The sequence below is a fragment of the Pseudophryne corroboree genome, chromosome 11 (assembly GCF_028390025.1).
Source record: "Pseudophryne corroboree isolate aPseCor3 chromosome 11, aPseCor3.hap2, whole genome shotgun sequence".
Classification (NCBI taxonomy): domain Eukaryota; kingdom Metazoa; phylum Chordata; class Amphibia; order Anura; family Myobatrachidae; genus Pseudophryne; species Pseudophryne corroboree.
Window position 1 is genome coordinate 75,445,373 of NC_086454.1, and position 11,217 is coordinate 75,456,589.

The following is an 11,217-nucleotide window of genomic DNA, read 5'->3' on the forward strand; positions in this document are numbered from 1 at the left end:
CAGAGGCAGGCCCCAGTGCAACGCACTGCTTGCACTGCCGGTAGTTCCGCCTCTGAGGGCCACAATCTCATCTGAACAAGATGCTGTGAAGCCCCTTTAGGGTTTCCCTCTCATTAATTAGTAATTTATTGATCTGTTTGCTGCAGATGACATCTCTGTGTTAATATTAAAGGATAGTATGTCTGGCTAGCTTTATCACAGTGTTGAAACATAAAAAAAAACTGTTTGTAGCTGTATTTTAAAAGTAGTTAAGTAACATTTTCCCCCAATCTGTAGCTACAGTTTATCTGTGACTGGATAGTGAGTGGGAGGATGATTGGAAAAATGACTCATTTTGTTACATGATTACACACTATAAAAGTTGATAGAGTTTACAGAAATGTAGTAAATTTGAGCTATCAGTCTTATTAAATATCTCACTAGAAGTACGAAGCACAATGCACAACTGGATGGCAAAGGTACATTGCAAATAGCAGTTACAAGAGATGTTTGGCACTGTTCTTACAATATATAGAAATGTATTTCATATAAAATGCACAATCATTGATCCATTTATTAATGATATGTGACTTATACATAGACAAATATTAACTATGTTGTGATGACAGGTACTGTTGTTATTGTCAAATTCCCTTTGGATTGGGAGATTAAAAACAAGAAGCCTTAGAACTGTCCGTTCAATAATGAATATAGGAGGAACAGAAACAAAAAAAGCACAGATTTTAAATGCATTAAACATAATATTGTAGTGTGGAGGGATGAGGCATGCACAATGCAGCACTCCAACATACTGCGTGCCTTACTACAGTGAAGATGGTAAGACACGTCGGCGTTTCTATAATGTGTGCAGTGTGGGTCCAGGGGAGCATACACTGCACCCACATTTTAATACTTATCTTTCAGGAGTCCCGCGTCGAGTGCTGCAGCCAATGCGAAAAACATACCCAAAATGGCTGTTGCGCCATGTTGCCAGAGACCTGCGCATGCGCAGTAGACTTTGGCACAATGCTGGAGACTGCTGTGCCGTACAGAGTAGGGGACCCACACGAAGTCTGTACAAGGGCCCTCTCCTCTTTTAAAATGCCCCTGGAAAGATAGCATGTAAATATGGGGGTCAAGTTCCTGATCCTTGTGTCCACAATAAGGTAGCTCTGGAAGGTCTTGGCAAGGAGTCACCTTTACTTTAAGTCCACACAAGTACCCAACACGTTTTGAGTGTTCCAGACTCTGCTTCAAGACACTATGTTATTGGATGCAGGTGTCTGTTTAAATAGTTTCTTAATTTGATCTACTTCCACTTTAGAAGCTGGAACTGGATGTGATGTCAGATTTCTCTCAGTGTAACCATGGCTGGAAGTGATGAACTGTAACTGGAAGTGACGTTCTCTCTTCCGGAACTCTGTAGGTTAGACGGCAATGTCGATGAGTTTTAAATGTCAGCCATGATGTTTGAATCAAAGACCCTGTTTCCTAGCCAGTTTCAATTTTGTGGATATATATTGCATTACAGTGTTGTGTGATTCTACATGGACCATCTGTGACTGCACTATAAATGAGACTTTCACAAAAAGCACCAAGAACAGACCCCTTATATTAGAGATGAGCGGGGTTCGGTTCCTCTGAATCCGAACCCGCCCGAACTTCATGTTTTTTTCTCACGGGTCCGAGCGACTCGGATCTTCCCGCCTTGCTCGGTTAACCCGAGCGCGGCCCGAACGTCATCATGACGCTGTCGGATTCTCGCGAGGCTCGGATTCTATCGCGAGACTCGGATTCTATATAAGGAGCCGCGCGTCGCCGCCATTTTCACACGTGCATTGAGATTGATAGGGAGAGGACGTGGCTGGCGTCCTCTCCATTTAGATTAGAAGAGAGAGAGTGAGATTGATTTGAGACAGAGACACTTGATTTACTGGAGCTTAGGAGTACTGTAGAGAGTGCAGAGTTTACTAGTGACTGACCACAGTGACCACCAGACAGTGCAGTTTTATTTAATATAATCCGTTCTCTGCCTGAAAAAAACGATACACAGTGACTCAGTCACATACCATATCAGTGTGCACTGCTCAGCCCAGTGTGCTGCATCATCTATGTATATATCTGACTGTGCTCACACAGCTTATAATTGTGGGGGAGACTGGGGAGCAGTGCCAGTTATAGGTTATAGCAGGAGCCAGGAGTACATATTATTAAAATTAAACAGTGCACACTTTTGCTGCAGGAGTGCCACTGCCAGTGTGACTGACCAGTGACCTGACCACACTGACCACCAGTATAGTTAGTAGTATACTATATTGTGATTGCCTGAAAAAGTTAAACACTCGTCGTGTGACTTGTGTGGTGTTTTTTTTTTTATTCTATAAAAAAACTCATTCTGATGACAGACAGTGTCCAGCAGGTCCGTCATTATATAATATATACCTGTCCGGCTGCAGTAGTGATATAATATATATATATATATTTTATATCATCCAGTCGCAGCAGACACAGTACGGTAGTTCACGGCTGTAGCTACCTCTGTGTCGGCACTCGGCAGTCCGTCCATAATTGTATACCACCTACCCGTGGTTTTTTTTTCTTTCTTCTTTATACATACATACTACATCTCTTTATCAACCAGTCTATATTAGCAGCAGACACAGTACAGTACGGTAGTCCACGGCTGTAGATACCTCTGTGTCGGCACTCGGCAGTCCATCCATAATTGTATACCACCTATCCGTGGTTTTTTTTCCTTTCTTCTTTATACATACATACTACATCTCTTTATCAACCAGTCTATATTAGCAGCAGACACAGTACAGTAGTCCACGGCTGTAGATACCTCTGTGTCGGCACTCGGCAGTCCATCCATAATTGTATACCACCTACCCGTGGTTTTTTTTTCTTTCTTCTTTATACATACATACTACATCTCTTTATCAACCAGTCTATTTTAGCAGCAGACACAGTACGGTAGTCCACGGCTGTAGCTACCTCTGTGTCGGCACTCGGCAGTCCGTCCATAATTGTATACTAGTATCCATCCATCTCCATTGTTTACCTGAGGTGCCTTTTAGTTGTGCCTATTAAAATATGGAGAACAAAAATGTTGAGGTTCCAAAATTAGGGAAAGATCAAGATCCACTTCCACCTCGTGCTGAAGCTGCTGCCACTAGTCATGGCCGAGACGATGAAATGCCAGCAACGTCGTCTGCCAAGGCCGATGCCCAATGTCATAGTACAGAGCATGTCAAATCCAAAACACCAAATATCAGTAAAAAAAGGACTCCAAAACCTAAAATAAAATTGTCGGAGGAGAAGCGTAAACTTGCCAATATGCCATTTACCACACGGAGTGGCAAGGAATGGCTGAGGCCCTGGCCTATGTTCATGGCTAGTGGTTCAGCTTCACATGAGGATGGAGGCACTCAGCCTCTCGCTAGAAAAATGAAAAGACTCAAGCTGGCAAAAGCAGTAGCACCGCAAAGAACTGTGCGTTCTTCGAAACCCCAAATCCACAAGGAGAGTCCAATTGTGTCGGTTGCGATGCCTGACCTTCCCAACACTGGACGTGAAGAGCATGCGCCTTCCACCATTTGCACGCCCCCTGCAAGTGCTGGAAGGAGCACCCGCAGTCCAGTTCCTGATAGTCAGATTGAAGATGTCAGTGTTGAAGTACACCAGGATGAGGAGGATATGGGTGTTGCTGGCGCTGGGGAGGAAATTGACCAGGAGGATTCTGATGGTGAGGTGGTTTGTTTAAGTCAGGCACCCGGGGAGACACCTGTTGTCCGTGGGAGGAATATGGCCGTTGACATGCCTGGTGAAAATACCAAAAAAATCAGCTCTTCGGTGTGGAACTATTTCAACAGAAATGCGGACAACAGGTGTCAAGCCGTGTGTTGCCTTTGTCAAGCTGTAATAAGTAGGGGTAAGGACGTTAACCACCTCGGAACATCCTCCCTTATACGTCACCTGCAGCGCATTCATAATAAGTCAGTGACAAGTTCAAAAACTTTGGGTGACAGCGGAAGCAGTCCACTGACCAGTAAATCCCTTCCTCTTGTAACCAAGCTCACGCAAACCACCCCACCAACTCCCTCAGTGTCAATTTCCTCCTTCCCCAGGAATGCCAATAGTCCTGCAGGCCATGTCACTGGCAATTCTGACGATTCCTCTCCTGCCTGGGATTCCTCCGATGCATCCTTGCGTGTAACGCCTACTGCTGCTGGCGCTGCTGTTGTTGCTGCTGGGAGTCGATGGTCATCCCAGAGGGGAAGTCGTAAGACCACTTTTACTACTTCCACCAAGCAATTGACTGTCCAACAGTCCTTTGCGAGGAAGATGAAATATCACAGCAGTCATCCTACTGCAAAGCGGATAACTGAGGCCTTGGCATCCTGGGTGGTGAGAAACGTGGTTCCGGTATCCATCATTACTGCAGAGCCAACTAGAGACTTGTTGGAGGTACTGTGTCCCCGGTACCAAATACCATCTAGGTTCCATTTCTCTAGGCAGGCGATACCGAAAATGTACACAGACCTCAGAAAAAGAGTCACCAGTGTCCTAAAAAATGCAGCTGTACCCAATGTCCACTTAACCACGGACATGTGGACAAGTGGAGCAGGGCAGGGTCAGGACTATATGACTGACAGCCCACTGGGTAGATGTATGGACTCCCGCCGCAAGAACAGCAGCGGCGGCACCAGTAGCAGCATCTCGCAAACGCCAACTCTTTCCTAGGCAGGCTACGCTTTGTATCACCGGTTTCCAGAATACGCACACAGCTGAAAACCTCTTACGGCAACTGAGGAAGATCATCGCGGAATGGCTTACCCCAATTGGACTCTCCTGTGGATTTGTGGCATCGGACAACGCCAGCAATATTGTGTGTGCATTAAATCTGGGCAAATTCCAGCACGTCCCATGTTTTGCACATACCTTGAATTTGGTGGTGCAGAATTATTTAAAAAACGACAGGGGCGTGCAAGAGATGCTGTCGGTGGCCAGAAGAATTGCGGGACACTTTCGGCGTACAGGCACCACGTACAGAAGACTGGAGCACCACCAAAAACTACTGAACCTGCCCTGCCATCATCTGAAGCAAGAAGTGGTAACAAGGTGGAATTCAACCCTCTATATGCTTCAGAGGTTGGAGGAGCAGCAAAAGGCCATTCAAGCCTATACAATTGAGCACGATATAGGAGGTGGAATGCACCTGTCTCAAGCGCAGTGGAGAATGATTTCAACGTTGTGCAAGGTTCTGATGCCCTTTGAACTTGCCACACGTGAAGTCAGTTCAGACACTGCCAGCCTGAGTCAGGTCATTCCCCTCATCAGGCTTTTGCAGAAGAAGCTGGAGACATTGAAGGAGGAGCTAACACGGAGCGATTCCGCTAGGCATGTGGGACTTGTGGATGGAGCCCTTAATTCGCTTAACAAGGATTCACGGGTGGTCAATCTGTTGAAATCAGAGCACTACATTTTGGCCACCATGCTCGATCCTAGATTTAAAGCCTACCTTGGATCTCTCTTTCCGGCAGACACAAGTCTGCTGGGGTTGAAAGACCTGCTGGTGAGAAAATTGTCAAGTCAAGCGGAACGCGACCTGTCAACATCTCCTCCTTCACATTCTCCCGCAACTGGGGGTGCGAGGAAAAGGCTCAGAATTCCGAGCCCACCCGCTGGCGGTGATGCAGGGCAGTCTGGAGCGACTACTGATGCTGACATCTGGTCCGGACTGAAGGACCTGACAACGATTACGGACATGTCGTCTACTGTCACTGCATATGATTCTCTCACCATTGAAAGAATGGTGGAGGATTATATGAGTGACCGCATCCAAGTAGGCACGTCACACAGTCCATACTTATACTGGCAGGAAAAAGAGGCAATTTGGAGGCCCTTGCACAAACTGGCTTTATTCTACCTAAGTTGCCCTCCCACAAGTGTGTACTCCGAAAGAGTGTTTAGTGCCGCCGCTCACCTTGTCAGCAATCGGCATACGAGGTTACATCCAGAAAATGTGGAGAAGATGATGTTCATTAAAATGAATTATAATCAATTCCTCCGCGGAGACATTGACCAGCAGCAATTGCCTCCACAAAGTACACAGGGAGCTGAGATGGTGGATTCCAGTGGGGACGAATTGATAATCTGTGAGGAGGGGGATGTACACGGTGATATATCGGAGGATGATGATGAGGTGGACATCTTGCCTCTGTAGAGCCAGTTTGTGCAAGGAGAGATTAATTGCTTCTTTTTTGGGGGGGGTCCAAACCAACACGTCATATCAGTCACAGTCGTGTGGCAGACCCTGTCACTGAAATGATGGGTTGGTTAAAGTGTGCATGTCCTGTTTTGTTTATACAACATAAGGGTGGGTGGGAGGGCCCAAGGACAATTCCATCTTGCACCTCTTTTTTCTTTTATTTTTCTTTGCGTCATGTGCTGTTTGGGGAGGGTTTTTTGGAAGGGCCATCCTACGTGACACTGCAGTGCCACTCCTAGATGGGCCCGGTGTTTGTGTCGGCCACTAGGGTCGCTTATCTTACTCACACAGTCAGCTACCTCATTGCGCCTCTTTTTTTCTTTGCGTCATGTGCTGTTTGGGGAGGGTTTTTTGGAAGGGCCATCCTACGTGACACTGCAGTGCCACTCCTAGATGGGCCCGGTGTTTGTGTCGGCCACTAGGGTCGCTTATCTTACTCACACAGTCAGCTACCTCATTGCGCCTCTTTTTTTCTTTGCGTCATGTGCTGTTTGGGGAGGGTTTTTTGGAAGGGCCATCCTGCGTGACACTGCAGTGCCACTCCTAGATGGGCCCGGTGTTTGTGTCGGCCACTAGGGTCGCTTATCTTACTCACACAGTCAGCTACCTCATTGCGCCTCTTTTTTTCTTTGCGTCATGTGCTGTTTGGGGAGGGTTTTTTGGAAGGGCCATCCTGCGTGACACTGCAGTGCCACTCCTAGATGGGCCCGGTGTTTGTGTCGGACACTAGGGTCGCTAATCTTACTCACACAGCTACCTCATTGCGCCTCTTTTTTTCTTTGCGTCATGTGCTGTTTGGGGAGGGTTTTTTGGAAGGGACATCCTGCGTGACACTGCAGTGCCACTCCTAGATGGGCCCGGTGTTTGTGTCGGCCACTAGGGTCGCTTATCTTACTCACACAGCGACCTCGGTGCAAATTTTAGGACTAAAAATAATATTGTGAGGTGTGAGGTATTCAGAATAGACTGAAAATGAGTGGAAATTATGGTTTTTGAGGTTAATAATACTTTGGGATCAAAATGACCCCCAAATTCTATGATTTAAGCTGTTTTTTAGGGTTTTTTGAAAAAAACACCCGAATCCAAAACACACCCGAATCCGACAAAAAAAATTCGGTGAGGTTTTGCCAAAACGCGGTCGAACCCAAAACACGGCCGCGGAACCGAACCCAAAACCAAAACCCGAAAAATTTCAGGCGCTCATCACTACCTTATATGTGTTCCTATCATAATATCGCAGTGTGATTAATACTGTAGATTGTGAATGGATCATCTAAGGCTGCTGTGTGTCTCCTCATATTTTGATACGTATTACATACAACCTGTTGCGACACAGAATTCCTGTCATTTATAAGTTAATTCCAAAAACACAATACTTCCCATTCTCCTTATGACAATTGGTGCTTACAGTAACATTGAAAATGGAAAGCATCTCCCAGGTAAGGAGTCTTATGTTGTACTGCTGTGTAATCTTACGTTACATTTCCTGGCTTATAGTATTGCATTGTTTCCTTGAAATGCAGCGAAACGCCTGTCTGTAGTAGTGCAGCCTGATGACAATTTGGGTGGTACTCCCTACTCACCTAGCCTACAAGATACATTTTAGTCACAGTCTGATTGAGGAGGTCTGTGTACTAAGCCTTGTGGACAGTGATAAACTACCAGCCAATCAGCTACTAACTGCAATATTACAGGTTTGAAAAATGACAGCTAAGAGCTGGTTGGTTGGTACTTTACTGTATTTCCATCCACCTTATCTCTCTACAAGGCTTAGTACAAGTATATAGACCCAATAGTGAGAACTGTAAACAATATAGGAGAACAAAGTGGCAAAATACAACAGACAACCTCCATAACAAAAAAAAAGGTAAAAACAATAATAAATTGTAAAAACAATATTATATCAGGAGAAATAAAATTATTTTAGCGGCAGATTGTATTATTATTGCCAGAATGTATTACCAAGAATACAGCAAACAGTGAGAGCACTTTTCATATGACTACATCCCCATTTCATGTGGAGTGGAGCGGACCACATGATAAGAGAAATACTGGGTACATTTTAGAGAGGAATAACTAGCTCGGGAAGAAATTGCAACATTATATTTGCTTTAGATCTTTGAAATATTGTTGCAGTTTAGAGAGGAAGAATTGTAGACCTTTGAATAAGCTGAAACATAGAGCCTAATTCAGACCTGATAGCAGCAGCAAATTTGTTAGCTAATGGACAAAACCATGTGCACTGCAGGGGGGAGAGGGGGAATTAACATGTGCAGAAAGAGTTAGATTTGGGTGGGGTGTGTTCAAACTGAAATCTAAATTGCAGTGTAAAAATAAAGCAGCCAGTATTTACCCTGCACAGAAACAATATAACCCACCCAAATCTAACTCTCTCTGCACATGTTATATCTGCCCCAACTGCAGTGCACATGGTTTTGCCCATTAGCTAACAAATTTGCTGCTTGCTGCAATCAGGTCTGGATTAGGCCCACAGACTCACTGTCACAGTATCTTTTCAGCTTAAAAGGAAGATTCTAGGGTTGATGTATCACACCTTCTAAAGGATATGATGCCAATGGCAACCAATCAAATTCTAGCTATCATTTATCTAATACATTCTAGAAATGGTAGTTAGAACCTTTTTGGTTGCTATGGGCAGCTGTTTCAGCTTATTATTGATAGCTGTGGGATATTAATAGAACACTGTAGATTCACAGACACTATAGTGCAGAAAATGAGTTATTTTAAGAAAAGATTATCCCTCCTCCCAGTTACTAAGTGATACAGGGACACAGGAATATAAAGATCATAGGAATACGCTCATATAATGATTTCAGTTCATATTTTTCTAATCTATTGTAACACAGGTACTGAAATAAGGCCTCGCAGGCAGGTATTCCAATTACAACACAGCGTCTTCACTGGTAGCACACACTGTGCAGAGTATATTCAGGCTTGGGCCTGGTCACACAGGTACAAACAGAAAAATAAAAACACAAACCGAAAAAGTCTTAGCACTTCTTGTGCTCCATCATCAGTCCTCTGTAGTGGCTTGCAGACACACATGCCATAGTCCCTGGCCTTGCAAACTGATCCCTGCTCACCGGAGCCTAATAGGCATCAGCGCAATGCACTGTGGGTGTTTGAGCTTTTTAAACACTTCCCCTGCATGTGACTTGCTGCTGTTCTGGGTGAGCTGGAAAACCCGGATCTCTGTTTCTCCAGTTGCTGCTGTGCAGAATGTGCAGGTCTTGTTTTCTTCTCCCTTGGAGGGAGCTAATCCCACCAGAATGTGGGCAAATGTGGTGAGACACAAGCCCTCTCACCACACTATATTTTCACACACTTTTGATTATAATTGATCAGTCATCATCACGGAAGATATATTGCAGAAATAAAATTAGATTACGGTTTTAATATTAACATGAAGCTAAGATAAATTGTGATTTGAATAATGAATGTTTTCCTAGAGGGCACAACCAAATGATAGTATTAGGTCATAGATGGACTGTCCTTTGTCTATGAAAGCACTGAAGCCTGGTACATATCTTACAATTCTGTCCGAACAAAGTGTCCAGTGACAGTACAAATACTGTACTTATCCCTCACAGGCCATGACCTGTAATGGCCCCCTAGGTAAGCTCCACATATGGGCAGATACCAGGTTTGATGCACTGCCTTCGATAACGACAGGACAGACATTCAAGATTAGCAGCAACGTATGTCCTGCTGTTATCAAACGCCATGCACCAAATCCAAAACTGGTTCCATGACGCGATATTATCACTGTATACCTCGACAAGTTGCCGGTGAATTTTAGCCGCTGATGTGTCCTTTAGATACAGAAATCTAATCACACTGCACAACTCAATGAGTGACCATGTTTCTGCCAGCCCCGCCATCGGGATACCGTTGTTAGGTCGACACAACTTAGGTCGACAATCATTAGGTTGACAACTGAAGGTCGACATGCATTAGGTCGACATGGTCAATCGGTCAACATGGTCTTTAGGTCGACATGTACTAGGTCAACAGGTCAAAAGGTCGACATGAGTTTTTCATATTTTCTCATACGTCCTAGAGGATGCTGGGGTCCACTTCATGACCAAGGGGTATAGACGGTTCCGCAGGAGCCATGGGCACTCTTAAGACTTTTCAATGGGTGTGAACTGTTTCCTCCCTCTATGCCCCTCCTACAGACCACAGTTTTAGAAATGTGCCCAGGCAGACTGGATGCACTCTAGGGGAGCTCTACTGAGCTTCTCTGAAAAGACATGTTAGGTTTTTTGTTTTCAGGGAGAACTGATGGCAACAGTCTCCCTGCTTCGTGGGACTGAGGGGGCAGAAGTAGGAACCAACTTCCTGAAGAGTTTCATGGCTCTGCATCTGGCTGACTGGACACCATTAGCTCCTGAAGGGTACTGAACACTAGCCGTGTCTAGATGCTCACTCCCACGGCACGCCGTCACCCCCCTCACAGAGACAGAAGACAGGTGAGTAGAAGAAGACAGATCTTCTATCAAGAAAAGTGATGGCTGAGGTACAGTGCGGCTGGCGAGAGCGCAGCGCGCCATTGCTGCCCACACACACAGGCACTGCAGGGTGCAGGGCCGGGGGGGGGGGGGGTGCCCTGGGCAGCAAAAACACCTCTATAAACTGGCAAAAAGGGGGCATAAGATGCCCAGGCACAGCCCTACCCCTGCCAGTATAAATATTATGTAAAGTTTCTGAGGTAAAAAGGGCGGAGCTTCTTCCTTAGGCAGCCAGCACACTGCTCAGTGCCATTGTCTCTCCTCAGGCTGCAGAGACATCGCTCGTCCTCCTTCACTTCTGACTACAAGTATCAGGGTGCAAAACAGGGGGGGGGGGGGGCACAAGCGAATTTGGTGCTTTACAAGTGTTTTTTACTGTGTAAAAAGCGCTGCATGTCAGTGGGCATTCTGTGTTCACAGGCATTAGACACT

At 45.4% G+C, this 11,217-nt stretch overlaps 1 long non-coding RNA gene across 1 annotated transcript in view; it reads right to left on the minus strand.

Moving 5' to 3' along the window:
• Positions 1-9,366, minus strand: part of LOC134969945 (uncharacterized) — a 51,617-nt gene extending 42,251 nt beyond the window's left edge. Inside the window, exon 1 of the long non-coding RNA XR_010189580.1 lies at positions 9,255-9,366. This is a non-coding gene — a long non-coding RNA (uncharacterized LOC134969945). The remainder of the gene's footprint in view (positions 1-9,254) is intronic.
• Between the last annotated feature and the right edge of the window lie 1,851 nt (positions 9,367-11,217).